Source organism: Phyllostomus discolor, chromosome 1, assembly GCF_004126475.2.
Source record: "Phyllostomus discolor isolate MPI-MPIP mPhyDis1 chromosome 1, mPhyDis1.pri.v3, whole genome shotgun sequence".
In the NCBI taxonomy this organism is placed as follows: domain Eukaryota; kingdom Metazoa; phylum Chordata; class Mammalia; order Chiroptera; family Phyllostomidae; genus Phyllostomus; species Phyllostomus discolor.
The window spans coordinates 103122358-103138058 of NC_040903.2; the positions used below are offsets into that span (position 1 = coordinate 103122358).

Here is a 15701-nt window from a genome sequence, read left to right on the forward strand (position 1 = left end):
GGCCCAAAGGAATACAGTAAGTAAGAAAAGAGAATAAGTAAGAATACAGAAACCCTTGCAAACTCCTCAGCTTGCCTGGCATGTCACAAATACCCCTTTTTAGGAAAAGAGATCATTTCACAGATGAATTTTTCTCTAGATCCAGTAATTCCTGAGGGTCTAAGAAATATATGTTATAGGTGATGTCTTTCAACTGAATCCAAGTTCCCAAGTCATATATCTTGAAAAACTAGTATAGACAAAGTGGCATCAGACTAAAATCAAAACTGTCTACCCTGTTCTCAGAGCCCACTGAATTTTCTAGAATCTTTACTATCACTAGATACTGAATTTGAGGAGCACATTTCTTCCTGGAAAAACTGCTCTAGGGGCTAAGGACTTTTTTTTTTTTTGGTCTAAATATGGTGGAAGTAAGCCCAGTGCTGAAATAATCTTGTGAACCCCTTTTTTAAAAATTAGGTACATCAGAAACTTGGCAATGAATGAATAGAAATTATGAGGCTGTGAAGGAACTACACCCATTCCATGAGAAATAACCCTGGTTGAACTGTTGAAGAAACTTATCCTAGCCAGCCATCCAGACTCCCAGCTGAGGCCAATCAGAATAAGATATTGGGAAGGATGATTTTTTTCACTAATTTCTTTGAAATCACAAACATGAAATAATTTGATTCTGGGTTTTAAATCATTTGAACTGTAAAATTCAAGGGAGTTTAAATTTGTACTTTAATTTTTATTGAGGAATTTGATAATGAGCAGAGATTTACATTTAAATGTAAGGCATTTAGTTTTTTGGCATGTTCTTATTGGAATAGCTCCATGTGGCCATTCAGTATCATTGTAAAATCTCTGATAAGCTTAGACAATGTATCTGGATAATGATTTGAGTTGGGAATGGAAAGGAGAGAATTTTTAACTTTAGTACAGACTGCCTTCTTTGGACCCTTCTTGGGAAATAAGATGTCTCTCTTCCATGTGTCCCAGACAGACCTGCAAAAAGTCAGAGACTAGTGGTAGGACAACAGCCTCATGAGGGTGGAAGCAGGCTGTCTTGATAGACTGCAGGTTTTCTCCTCTAACACAACAGCCCCAATCCTACTTTCCACAGGCTCGATGGTTAAGCTCCATAAAGTAAGAAAACAAACCCCTGAAGAATATTTTGAGGTGTGGGAGGTGGTGACATTCTTTCCACTACTCTTGTTTCTGTAATGGGATTTTCCCAAGATTTCTCACCCCAGAAAGTTAGAGTCAATTAGCTGATGGATGAGTTTGGGAGAACTAGGTAGGCATAGCTCAGCCCTTTTCCTATATCCACAGGAAGCCAGCTGCCCTGAGGGAATATACACTCTCTACCCATCCTTTAGGTGGAACAGGAGCAGGATCTTCTGAGCTGCCTATCTCTGAGAGAGTCAGGAGCTTGGCAGTAGGATGCTATTGTTGTCCCTTCCCTAAGTCGAATTCTACAATATTAATTAAAGGATAAAGGTAAAAAAAGGATAAAGGTTATATTTTGATCTTTTTTATTTCTATCTTAATTCATACATACAGGTAAGATTGAAATATACATATATATGCATATATATGATTAACTGAGGTAAGAAAACCAAGGTTGTCACTTATTAGGCTTATTTAAGGATGGACAAGGAAAAGAAGAGTATTCCCTCACAATGTTCTGTCCAGTAAGGTAATGAAGGGAAACCTACATCCAGCGTTTGGGAGTCGTGGAACTATACCAAAGCAAGCTACTGAAAACTCCTCCCTTCAAGTTTCCAACTGAGAAAATATGAGCAAAAAATATGAGTTCCACATACATTTGTATTTTCAATTTCACATATCCTTAGGTTTTAAGTCTGTAAAGAGGATCCCATGGATTATTTGAGCACCTAAGCTTAAGAGGCCAAAACTACAAAGTGCCTGAAAGCAGGACTAAGTTCGAGAAAAAGTTAGGAAGAAAGCAAAAACACAGTGCGAGGTGTTGGCATTTACACTGTATAGTACATGAGAGGATAAGCTACATTTTCCTACCTCCCTCGTCATCATAACCTTAGCATCGGCTGTCAGGCTAAAACATTCAATATGGGTATTTATAAGACAGCACTGTATAGAATGAGAAGTTGGAATGCTAAAGAAAATCAAAGAGTGGGACAGCAAGCAGGGTGTTTTTTTAATAGTGTTCAGTTAATCTAACAAACATTGTCATAGACTGTGGCCACAGTTCCATTGGCCTTTATAGTTTTAGGGCTCTTTTTTATATGCCACTCCCAACAATTCTCTGATGCAAACTGAATGTACACTATTCTTTCTTACAAAAGCAAACAAACAGACAAAACAAATGCTTGGTCATGTCTATGGTTTATTCAAGATAAAAGCATTAGCCACAGTTTCAAGAGGCAGATGAGAACCTGAGGGCTTAAAACCCTCACCTTCCTTCTATTCAGTATTATTTTCTGTATTCCATGCATTAATACAGCTGGCACATTGACACAGAGGTATTTTTCTCAATAAAACACTGCCCAAAGTCAACAACACCCTTTTTGGTCATCCAGAAAAGGATAATTTAGAGTGTCCTTACTCCCCTAACATGAACAATAAGAAAACCCAATTTTGTCTTATTCCTATCACCAAATGAACTTAAGGTAAAGGAAAGACATGCTCTATATTAATGAAAGACACAAAAGAAAAAACATATCTTCACACTTTAGTGTCACCCAGTTGTTGCTAGCCTCAAATTCTTTGTATGGGATCTGAAGGGTGGAACAGACAATTTCTCAACAGTGGATAATAACCAGAGCCCCTTGGCTCCAGCCCACACCACCCCCCAAAACTACTGAACTTGTAAAAACTATTCCAGAACAAAAACAAGCTAAACAAACTGGATTAATGCTAAAAATTAAGGTGGGATAAGACTGAGCTCTCAACTCACATGACCTTTTGAAGTTGCAGTCAAGCGATATATGGAGTACACTCACACACACCATGAGCCAGTGCATTATACTTAATCATTAAATCCAACCCAGACTATTTTTTAGTTTCCTTAGCTATAAGGAGTTTAGAAGACTGATGAGCTAAAGTCTTCCAGATAATTCTATCTGAAACATTTTAGTTTTTCCTTTCACTTATACAGGTCAAATAAAAAACCCCTTCCCCCACTCATATTTCAGAAGTATCATATAGTATGAAAAAAATCCCTCAGAAATCTAAATCCTCTCTTATCAATCAAAAATTTAACACTGAGAACCCCTGGTTTTTGTGTAGTTCACTTCTATTAAAGAAATAGGATTTTTTAGACATCCTCATTTATTTCTCCCTCTCATCCAACTATTGACAGTCTTCTATCTCTAGCATTACCTCATGGTCAGCTGAAAACACAATTGTTTCTCTGCAGAAATCTTTTGACTAAACCCATGCTGATTGTGTTTTCTCCTTAGATAATTGGTTCTGCAAAGATGCACTTGCTGCTTAATATGAACTACAGGCTAAAGGCTGTGATTCATAATTGAGTCCAACACTTCATACAACCTCTCACCGACATAACAATCACTTTACACCCAGAGTAACAAACATGAAGGTCGCACACTTGGTTTAGCTGCACCTTACCCACCTGAATATATTTATAACCTTTGAATCACTGAAATATTATTTTTCAGTGTACAAAAATAATACAAGAAGATCGTCGTTTTCACCAATCCTTTAAAGAAACTACCAAAGACAGATGAAAATCACTACGCCAAATTTAAGACAGCACATATCTAGTCAAAACAAAACACACATGTTAAATCTACCTTATCTCTCATAAGAAAAGTCAGTCATATAGCCTCACAATTTTGTTTGGTAAGAAATACTCAGATTTTTTTAAATAACAAGAATGGTATGAACCTCAACTTGTTAAAAGGATTGGGTTTTATTTGAATCAACTTTTGTGGCTTACTTAAACTATTGCTATTTACTTCTGACATAAATGATAAACGAATAAATTGTATCCGGATACTCACAGCAGAGAGCTCAGTTCTGGCCCCTAACAATCAGACGTTGCTGCTGCAGACTGACTGCTACTGTTGGGAGGTGCTTTTATTTTTCTAACAAAGTAGCACCCTCTAGTGGTTTTTCAAAGTTATTAAGAGGTACATGCCAAGCATGTGACATGATTTGTTTACTATCCAACTAAGCAATGTCAAAACACTTAGGTGAGAACAAAAGCTTGCTCTGGGCATTACAGGAAGCATGGTGCAACCTCATCCTACATTTTCTCTAGAGATGATGACTTCTAAAGGAAAAAATGTTTAAGCATCACTTCTATTTCACATCTATAGTGGTGCCTGAGAAAATATACTTTTCCCTGGTAATAGTTTATTATTATTCTATTATTATTCATATTGTTACTAGTATCATCATTTCTATTAATATTAATAGAAAAATTGCCATCTACTGAGTGAATGAATACCAGAAAATGTATTCATTGTTTTACACATTATACCTCATTTAAAACTCACTAAAAATATATAGCCTGGAAATATCCTCATCCTGTATTATGGATGAAATAATTGAAGCCAGATATGTAAGTTGCCCAAGACAACTTACCTAAGAAAAGGGAAAGAAAAACTGAGATTCAAACCCATCTTTATATGTTTGCAAAGACTCTTACAATCCTGATTTAGATGAGCAGAAATGATCAGGAGCTTTCATATGTATCCAGTCTCATTAAGGTGTAAATACAAAGAAATTATTCAATAACAATAAAAATAAAATTGAAAATTTATATAAATTTTTATAAGTTCATCTTAGGAACTTCCCATAGTATGTAAAAGGCAAACACAGATTCTTGGATGGCAAAGCAATAGTCACTAGAAAGCCAATTTAGTTCTTCATATTTTGCCATATGCTTTACATGGCTCACTCAGTCATATTTTATAATATTGAGAGGCGTATATTTATTCTGTTAATTGTTTTATTCAACAAAACATTTACCTCTACTTCTTTACCTCTAATATTACCTCTACTTCTGATAGTCAATGGACTGAGATTTTTGCACTAAGCAAGTTGCTGTGTGATTATCAGGAATTATCAGGCAACAAAGACCCCTAAACTAAATATTTTCTCATGGCTGCAAGATTCATATTTTCCATCATAGTGTTGAATGTCTGATCCCCAGTAGATAGGACTCTTTTTGATATTTACATAAGGCTTGAAAGAACCCTAGAAAAGCAAACAGGAAAGAATATTTACTAAGCATCTACTAGGTTCTCATTAGTAGTTACGCCCTTCACATACATCCACTGTGGCAGTCTTCACACTTATTTCCTTTTCTCCTTAAGCAGAGTTGCTTCGTTTCCATTTCCAGCCTATTTTGTACTTGGATATGACCCATGAACTGGATTGCAAACTCTAGAATGTGAACAGAAGCAATGTATATCGCTCCATGCCTAGCCAATGAAAACCTTTCTCCTGAGGTCCTCCAGGCTCCTTTGCCCTTCTAGATGACTGGGATGGAACTAGTTCCCAGGTAACCTCAGACACCATGCATTGCAGACAGCAGAGTCACAAGATTCAAGGAAGGAGACTAGACCCCTGAATCATTGCCTAGAAAAAAAGCATCTGGAGAAGGAAACCCTGATGATCAGGGTCATTCATTTTGGACATATGGGAGTAAAAATCAACTCCTGTAAGTTCTGAGTTATGAAGTTTTGCATTTGATTGTTGATTATAGCAGTAAGCCTTACATTAATGTAGTTATTTAATCTTCACAGCAAAGTTAGTTATATGGGTTCACTCCCATTTTACATATGAAAAGGCTGAGGTTCAGATAGTTTAATAACTAGCCCAAGTATTTACAACTAGTAAAATCCAAACCTGGGTCAAACCCATATCTCTTTAACTCCAAAATATATGCTCTTTAGTCCATGTTATATTAACAGTTCATCCACTGCCTCTTAACAGTATGAAACCACAATGTTCCAAGTATTAGTCAGTTTAGGTACGTGCTGCAGTGACAAATAACCTGGAAAATCTGAATTTTTTAACATAATAACATCATTTATGCCTTTTCTCACTGAATATTTTCTTTCTGAGATCCAGGCTGAAAGAACAGCCTCTTTTGATCTCATAACAAAGGAAAAAAGAATAATGGTAAAAGTGCATGATGGCTCTTAACTGTTACTTCCACTCACATTCCATTAGCTTAGTGAGTCCACTGAGCAAATCTGATACCAACGGGATCAGAAAATATAACCTTTCAACAGAAAAAGGAAAACAACAGTTGAGAAAAACAATATATTTGACCATATCACCACTCTTTAAAACTAAAGGTTAAGATGATGATACAGGAAAGTTATAACAAACTTAAGAGAAAATAAAAATTAAAACTAAATTATGAAAAAGATAAAAATAATCAAAATATCCATGAGATAATATTCTAATCTTGATCACCACCCCCCAAAAAATGTAATAAAGCTAAGTATTAAGTTAAAAGATATGGTCTGAATCCAACTTGCGCACTTGAACAGAAATCGGAATGATAAATCATCTCAGTGGGTATCTTAAACACACATACACACATGTAGCTATTTTAAACTGTAGGTTGTAGAATAACTTATGTCTACACAATTATAATATAACTCACATTATAAGGGTGTGCAAAGCAAGGAAGCAAAAGGTGTGTTTGCCAATTAATAGAGGTGGGGAAAAAAAGAAAGAGGGGTAAGGGTGGGGACAATTATTGAAAAATTCATAATTTACTTACAAAGCCATAGACAGGAAAGTGTTGCTTCAGTTCTAGCTGACAGGCAACATTTCCTATTCTTTTCTTTATTTCTATCGTCTTAACTCTATATTTTGATAGTTCATTTTTATTGTATTCTTCCATAACCATTTACCCCTGTTATATCCTCTTCCACCTCCCACTACACTCGACAGCCACCACACTATTGTCCATGTCCATGAGTTCTTTTCCTTTTTTCCTTGATCCCTCCCCCCTCCCTCACCTGAGCTGTCAGCCTGCTCTCTATCTGTGAGTCTGTCTCTATTTTGTTGTTAGTTCAATTTGCTCATTAAATTCCACATATGAGTGAAATCACATGGTATTTATCTTTCTCTGACTGGCTTATTTCACTTAGCATAATGTTGTCCAGGCCCATCCATATGGTTACCCTCTCAAAGGGTAAAATTTCCTTCTTTTTAAAGTGAAAGGATGTTAAATAGCATATATGAATGACCTATGGACATGGACAATAATGTGGGGATTGACTGGGAGTGGGGATTGGCTAGGTGGAGGGATAAGAGGGAGAAATTGGGACAAATGTCATAGCATAAACAATAAAATATGGCTTTTAAGTTTTTTCTTTTTTTAAGTGTACCATAGCTGTTTTATCCACTCATCTACTGATGGACACTGGGGCTTCTTCCAAATCTTGGCTATTGTAAATAACAGCGCAATGAACATAGGGGTGCATATATTCTTTTGATTAGTATTTTGGGTTTCTTTGGATAAATTCCCAGAAGTGACACTTTTCCAAAGAGAACATACAGATGATCAATAGACATATGAAAAGATGCTCAGCATGACTAATCATCAGACAAATGCAAATTAAAACCACAATGAGATATCACCTCACAACTGTCAGAATGGCTATCATTAATAAATCAACAAACAAGTGTTGGTGAGGATGTGCAGAAAGCGGAACGCTTGTTCATTGTTAGTGGGAATGCAGACTGGTGTAGCCACTGTGGGAAGAAATACAGAGTTACCTCAAAAAGTTAAAAATAGACCTGCCTTAGTCTTACCTATATTTTAAAGGAAATTACTTTTAAAAATATGATCAATCTGTTTCATTATTAGTGTCTTATTAGTGTATTGAATCAGAAACATTAATCCAAATCTTTCATCTCAAATATTTGATCCAATTTACAGTCAATAATGGCTTGTCAAACATAGGGGAGGCAATGTTAATTCTGATTAACTTACCTCTGTTTCCTTATAAAAGAAATTAGTCTGAGAGTCCCTATCTTTTCTGAAATCATCTTCCACATCCCAGTCTCACTGAATACTTACTAAGTGGATGAGTGAATGAATGAAATGAAAAGTCAACACTTTTCAGCATGATTTTATGACATTTAATACTTAGGAAGCTCTACAGTAAGACTTAATATTATATCATTCTCTGGAACCCAGTAAAGAAAACCTAGATGACCCATACAAGGGCTGTCTAGAAGGTATCCAGCCATGTAATATGAATAATAGAGATATTTATTAAATAAGATTCAAGATACAAGAGACATTATATATAGGACAATGATGCTTCAGTCCCCTTCAAAGTAGGCACCTTGGGACCTCACAGTTCTCCCAATCACCATCAGCTATATCATTGTATTTTCTTGAATCTCACTGACAGTCTGAAATCTCTTCCCTTTCAAAGGTGATTTTAGTTTTGGGAAAAGCCAGAAGTGACAGGGTACATAATCTGGGTTATAGGGGGCTGGGTCACCTGGGTGATTTGATCTTTTGCCAAAAAACCTGCATGAAATGTGATGCATGAGCAGGTACATTGTTGTGATGAAGCTGCCAATCACCAATTGCCTGTTGCTGCAGCCTTCTACATCATCTGAGTAGTTTCCACAGAGGAATGTTCCAGCATAATGCAAAATTTAATGTGGATATGTTGTTCTACTCACTCACTCATTTTGAATGCAACAGCCACACAATACACATGGTCACTCAATGACATCTACTGCCCCTACTGACTAGTACTGTAAAGTCGTCATTTTTCACAACTGTGCATTCCAGTCCACACTCCTTGGCTTCCATGTTACATCAATGTTGTGCAAACCACTCTCGTTATATTAACAATGATTGGACTTTTTCTGGACAGACCTCATATATGGTGAAAATAGCAGTGCACCCGAACCAAACATCAACATCTAATAAGTGGAAAGAATGAGAAATAAATCAATAATAGAATAGAACATAGAATTGTCTTTAGCAATCATGTACAGAACACCTACGAATTGAGTGCAATTATATTTTTAATATTGGTATTCACCTTTAGAATGAAACTCTATGAGATCAAGTCCCATATATGTTTTAGCTGCCATATCCTTAAAACTTACCACAGCAACTACTGCAAACAGTGTTAGTAAGTACTCATCAAGATCAATGAATGTAAGAATGGTTTTATAATTAATGATGTCTCATACAGTATAGTTTTAATCTTCAGAACAACCCTGGAGTTGAGCATATTGATCTCAATTTTATTAATGAGGGACTGATGCCAAAGGCATAAGATGAGTTGCCCAAGTTCTCATAACTATTAAGAAGCATAATCAAAGTGAAAAAAAATTAGGTAAATACATAATTTATTCTGCCAAGAATAAGTGCTTGGTAGTTCAGTGAAAACAGTTTCACTGGATTGGTTCAGTTGGAGGGGGAAAAAAGAACAAAAAAAATAGAAAATTTATTACATAAAATGCAACCATTTTAGTGGATTTTTTCCATGATAAACAACAGAAACTGATGGATAAAAAAGAGAGAAAGAGACTTCTAGCCAACATGGAGGAATAGATAGATACAGCTTGCTTCCTCACAAAACCAAAAGAAGGACAACAACAAATTTAAAAACAAAAAATAACCAGAACTGCCAGAAAATCAAACTGTATGAAGTCTGAAAATCCAGGAGTTAAATAAAAAACATTCATCTAGACTGGTAGGAGGGGCAGAGATGGGCAGTTGGAGTGGAGAGGACTCATGGGAAAGTGACAGATACAGGACCAGTGCAGGCAAGATATGGCTGGCAGACTATGGATGGTGGCGGGTGGACTAGATGGTCCCACATTTTGTGTGAGGATAAACCAGGAGGAACAACTGGGGAGTGAGATAGATCGTGCAACCCAAGGTTCTGCCATGCAGGGAAAGAAAGCCTCAAAACCTCTGACTATAAAAACCTGTGGGGGCTGAGGCAGTGGGAGAAACTCCCAGCCTCAAAGGAGAGTTCACTGGAGAGACCAACAGGGTTCTAGAATGTACACAAACCCACCCACCCAGGAACCACCACCAGAAAGACCCAATTTGCTTGTGGGTAGCAGGGGAAGCGACTGAATGTCAGCCAAGAGCCAAGCAAGCAGCATTGTTCCCTCTGGGACCCCTCCCCAACATACAGTAACACAACACAACAAAGTGGCTTGCCCCACCCTGGAGAATATCTAAGGCTCCGCCCCTTACTACGTAAAAAGCCTGACAAGACAAAAAAAATATGTCCCAAATGAAAGAACAGATCAAAGCCCCTAAAATAGAGCTAAGCAATGAACAGATAGCCAATCTATCAGATGCAGAGTTCAAAACACTGGTATCAGGGTGCTCACACAAATAGTTGAGTATGGTCACAAAATAGAGGAAAAAGTGAAAGCTATGCAAAGTGAAGTGAAGAGAAATGTACAAGGAACCAAAAGTGAAGGGAAGGAAACTGGGACTCAGATCAATGATTTGGACCAGAAGGAAGAAATAAACTTTCAACCAGAACAGAATGAAAAAACAAGAATTCAAAAAAAAAAAAAAAAGGAGAGGCTTAGGAACCTCCAGAACAACTTTAAATGTTTCACCATCTCAATCATAGGGGTGCCAGAAGGGAAAGAGGATGAGCAAGAAATTGAAAACTTATTTGAAAACATAATGAAGGAGAACTTCCCCAATTTGGCAAAAGAAATAGACTTCCAGAAAGTTCAGGAAGCTCAGAGAGTCCCAAAGAAATTGAACCCAAGGAAGCACACACTAAGATACATCATAATTACATTACCCAAGATTAAAGATAAGGAAAGAATCTTAAAAACAGCAAGAGAAAAAGAGACAGTTACCTTCAAAGGAATTCTCATAAGGCTATCAGCTCATTTCTCAAAAGAAACCTTGCAGGCAAGAAAGGGCTGGAAAGAAGCATTCAAAGTCATGAAAGGCAAGGACCTACATCCAAGATTGCTCTATCCAGCAAAGCTTTCATTTAGAATGGAAGGGCAGATAAAGTGTTTCTCAGATAAGGTCAAGTTAAAGGAGTTCATCATCACCAAGCCCTTAACATATGACATGTTAAAGGGACTTATCTAAGAAAAAGATGATCAAAACTATGAACAGTCAAATGACAACAAACTCACAACTATCAACAACTGAATCTAAAAAAGAAAAAACAACCAGAAACAAGAACTAAAGAAACAATTAAAATAGGAAAAAAAATCACAGAAATGGAGATCACATGGAGGGTTATCAGCAGGGAGAGGGAAGGGTTAGAATGGAGTAAATGGTACAGGGAAGCATAAATGGTAGGTACAAAATAGACAGGGGGAGGTTAAGAATAGTATAAGAAATGGAGAAGCCAAAGAACTTGTATGAACAACCCATGGACATGAACTAAGGGGGTGTGGAATGCTGGTGAGAGGCTGAGGACACGGTGGAGGGGAATAAAGGGTAAAAAAAAATGGGACAACTGTAATAACATAATCAATAAAATATACTTTAAAAAGAAGAAGTGGGATTACAAATACATTTATCATAACAAAGAATGCCTATATGAATAAAGGCATCAGACAGAGGTCCTGATAATACCAGAAATTATGGGAATAAGAGAATGTAAGTTTTTTGTAGAAAAATAAACTTTATAATTAAAGATATTTTGTTAGCTTACAGACGAATTGCGTATATCAGAGACATCACACATAAACCAACTTCAATACACCATGCAATGGTAAGATGAAGGTTCTTACTTCTCATGGTTCTAGATCTCTGATTTTCTCTTGTATTATGTCACTTCTCTTATTTGTGTATAACTTCTTGTGATATATTAGGATGAGGTCTTGATAATTGCCTCAAAATGATAATGAGATAATTAAAATAAAAGATAGAAAAGATCAAATATTTATCTTATCTTTCTATATAAACTGTTTTCCAAATTATCAAAATAATCCATAAAAGAATGCTCCTTTTTTCTTTTTTAATTCAAATTTATTATATAACACTCATTACTTATAGTTTTCCCTTTGCAAAGATTAAAAAATATGTACAAGTAACAAGCATACTTCAGTCACAACATAATCCTGGATCATCCTCACACCAAAACCAGATGTACCTTCAATTTTAAACCCAGCATCAGAGACCAAGAGAAAGTCATTTTATTTTATACAAAACAAAATTCACATGTGCCATAAAAGACCCAAGAAAAACTAAACTCAAAACTCTAGTACTGACAGTGCTATCAGTACACTAATTAATGAATGGTCAAATGTCACTGGTCAAATATAAAATAGTAACTATATCACTGCAATGAAATCCAAGAGGCTTTAACCCTTTGCTATGAGAAACCCAGATGTTTCCAGTTACATGAATGCACACCTACTACGTGCCAAGAGTGCAGCAAGTGGGTGCCAGCATAGAAGGAGAAAGAGCTACCATTACTCTGAACACCCAGAGAATTGGCTTTAACAGACTTTTTACAAGGTTAGGCAGAGATTTTTTAAAAATAGTTATTAGCTGCTTATGTCATCAGTTTAGTAAAAGTGAAGTCCTATGGTTCAAAGTTCAAATTTAGGGTGTGGCAAGAAATGTTGGGTTGTCTTATCTTTAAAGCAAAAACAAGATAGACAAAGTGTAAAAGAACCAACTCAGTAGCATACTGCAAAGCCAAAGAGCTCTGTCATCAAGTGGGTAGAAAACATCAAGATTCTGACTTTTGTTTCTCATAAGGACTAAACAAAATGAATCTTTAATGACTTGAACTGCAGGATAAGGAGTCAAAAGAAAATGCAGACAACTGTACTTGAACAATAATAAAATAATTTTTTAAAAAAAGAATACAGTCAATTTAGTAAAGCTTATCCCAAACAAACTACACTTTATGATGAAAACAAAAGAAAATATAATGACTATATGTGTACATTTCATTTACAGTGTTCAAGTACCTGTACAATGGAGGCAGAATTCATGTAAGGAATTGTGCCAGTCCTATGCCAAATTTCCACTATCAATTTCCTAAAAAGGTGTTTTTCCCCGATATCTATTAATCACAAAGAAACATAAATAAGCTGTGAATGTACAATTCAGAAAATAAAAACTTACAGTTTAATGACATTATTATGATCAAGATGTTTGATAAACAGTGAATTACAAGTTTTGGACCATCAGGAAAAGGCTTTGTAAACAACCCTCCAGACTTCAAAAAATCTTCAGGTAGTAGATCTGTTCCAGTGTCATGGCAACTAGAACAAGAGCTTCAAAGAAAGCCCAGAGAACCACTCTGCTGTTTGTGTTGTCGTTGATGGCTCTGTGTATTCTCTCCAAACTTCCATGTCTTCCTGTTCATCCTGCACAGCTGTCATCACCACTGCTAGCTCATTAATCATTTCTTCTACCTTGTTCTGTTTCCATGTTTTGTCGTTTTGGAGCCTTCCCAATATCAGTGATGGACTTCACTATCTTTAGAGTAATAGTGGATGTCCCATTGCTAACGCAAAACTTACGTGTTCCATCCATATGAGAAGCAAATGTGTGTTCCCACCATACTCAGTCTCCTTTATAAATTCCTTCATTATCAGGCCCTGTAATTTCCACAATGATGTCCAGGAAGCCACCCTTAGTAACCTTGAAGATGAGGCCCATCTTGGTGCATGAGGTGACCCTCCAAAGAAGCACTCCTCAACATGCCTGCTGATACTGACGAAGTTCCCAAGGTCATGGCCGGGAGAGCAGCTAAGAGCACCAGCAGCTCTGCGAGGTCACCATGGTAGGGTTGGGATGGAAGCTATTGCTGCTGCCTCAGCTGCCACTGCCTCATCCTCAACAATAAAATGTTCTTTATGGATAGATTCTAGCTACTACCTACAGATGGAATGATAGGATTAGAGTGCAACCTTCTTGCAACCCTAATGAAATGATGAATCTAGACAATAATCATCAATAGCTGCTAAAACCATTAGATTATTAAGGGTAGCTGGGTAAGTTATAATGAATGGATCAGCTGACAACATCTGGACTCACTGATAGGTTATCACACAAAGAGACAATTAGATATCATGAGCCTTCTGTGGTGATTCAGTGAGAAATACATAGTACCAGCAATGATGTGTTCTTGCCACAAAAGCAAACATGAATCTGATCAAGCTTTTAGATCTAACTGCTCTTTCACTGAAAGTCCAGGAGCAAGAGGAATGTGGTAAGTGACACCTCCTGGAACGCTGTAGGCTAAAACCAGGACATTAGAAATCTGAAAAACACAAGTAAATGCCAAGGGAAAAATAAACAGGAAGAAAGAACTGTTATTAAATAATCATATTGTGCTCTGTGAGCATATAAAGAGATATATTGACCAATGTGGGCTTGTTTGGAGCCTGATTCAAATAATACCAAATGTAAAAGATATTTATGATGCTATCAGGGAAATTTGAATACTGATGGATATTTAATATTAAGAAATGATTGTTTATTTGTGGAGGTATAGTTATGTTAAAAACAGTTCTTCTTCCCAATGCATATTAAATTTTAACAGATAAAGTAGTAGGTTATCTGAGGTTTGCCTCAACATAATCCACTGATGGGAGAAAGGGGCAATATAAAGATTTTAGCTGAAAAAATGGGCCATATGTTGGTAATTGTTATGACAAGTGAAGGATCATAGGTAGAGGACTCATGAATATGGGCAATGGGGTGAGGATGACTATGGGAGTAGGGCTGGGGAGAGCAATGGGGAAAAGGTGGGACAATTGTAATTCAACAACGATAAAAAATAGAAACCGGGTGATCAGTTTTTTATATTATTCTTTTTTCTACTTTTTAATTTTAGATTTTCCATATTGAATGACAGAGAGATCATGTAATATAGTTTATAGAGAATCTCTCTCCATATCACAAAATGAACTTTCAAGGTGATGTGAGGAGCCATGTATAGCACTGCAGTAACTGGTTGAGCCCCAATCCCTAGAAATGTAAATTTAGGCTCATGTATGGCATGGCTGAAAGACCAAAAGAGATTTTGCAGGAATAATGACTCACAGCATTATTAAAGTTCCTCCCATTTCCAATTTGTTGGCTGATTCAGGCCTCCTGAGAGCTTCTTGGTTTTCATTCTTAAATCTAACTTTGATCCTCACCTTTCACCTACCTTTATCTCCTATTATCATACTGGTCTCCCTTTTGGCAAGAATAATTGAAATATTTATGTCAGAGAACCTGTGCCTTAGAATGAGGGTCACACTGCCATATTTGAATAGTCATTGCCTCAGCATACCTAACCTGCCTAAGTATTGCTCACCTCTGAGACTCTCTTACTTCTGTTATTTGCCTAATTGTGCAGTTTTGCATGCTAATCTTTATCCTAATGATTTTTAGTGATCAAATTTTCCTCAGATCTACTAACATCCTCTTACCTAAATGACCTAAATTTTAAAATAGTGAGCAGAAGCACAAACAGCTTCTACCTTTTGTAACAGTGAGCAAATAAAAAGGCAAGGTTTTATAAGCAACCTTCTTACTTGTCTCACAGCTTAAAAGCTGCCACTTGAGCTGGGGTTGGGAGTGGGAAGGCAACTGCTCCCCTGCCACAAACCTATGACCTGCTATAACCCATGATCCTGCATAACAGTATGAAACTAAACACCACAAATCCATAGCAACCACCTTGGTGCCATACAGACCATGGAAATTTCTAGGAAACATTTGTTTATGGTGGTTATGATGCAAACCT

General features: G+C 36.6%; 1 pseudogene; it reads right to left on the reverse strand.

Moving 5' to 3' along the window:
- Positions 1-13128: 13128 nt before the first annotated feature.
- Positions 13129-15138, reverse strand: LOC114491998 (annotated as a pseudogene).
- Between the last annotated feature and the right edge of the window lie 563 nt (positions 15139-15701).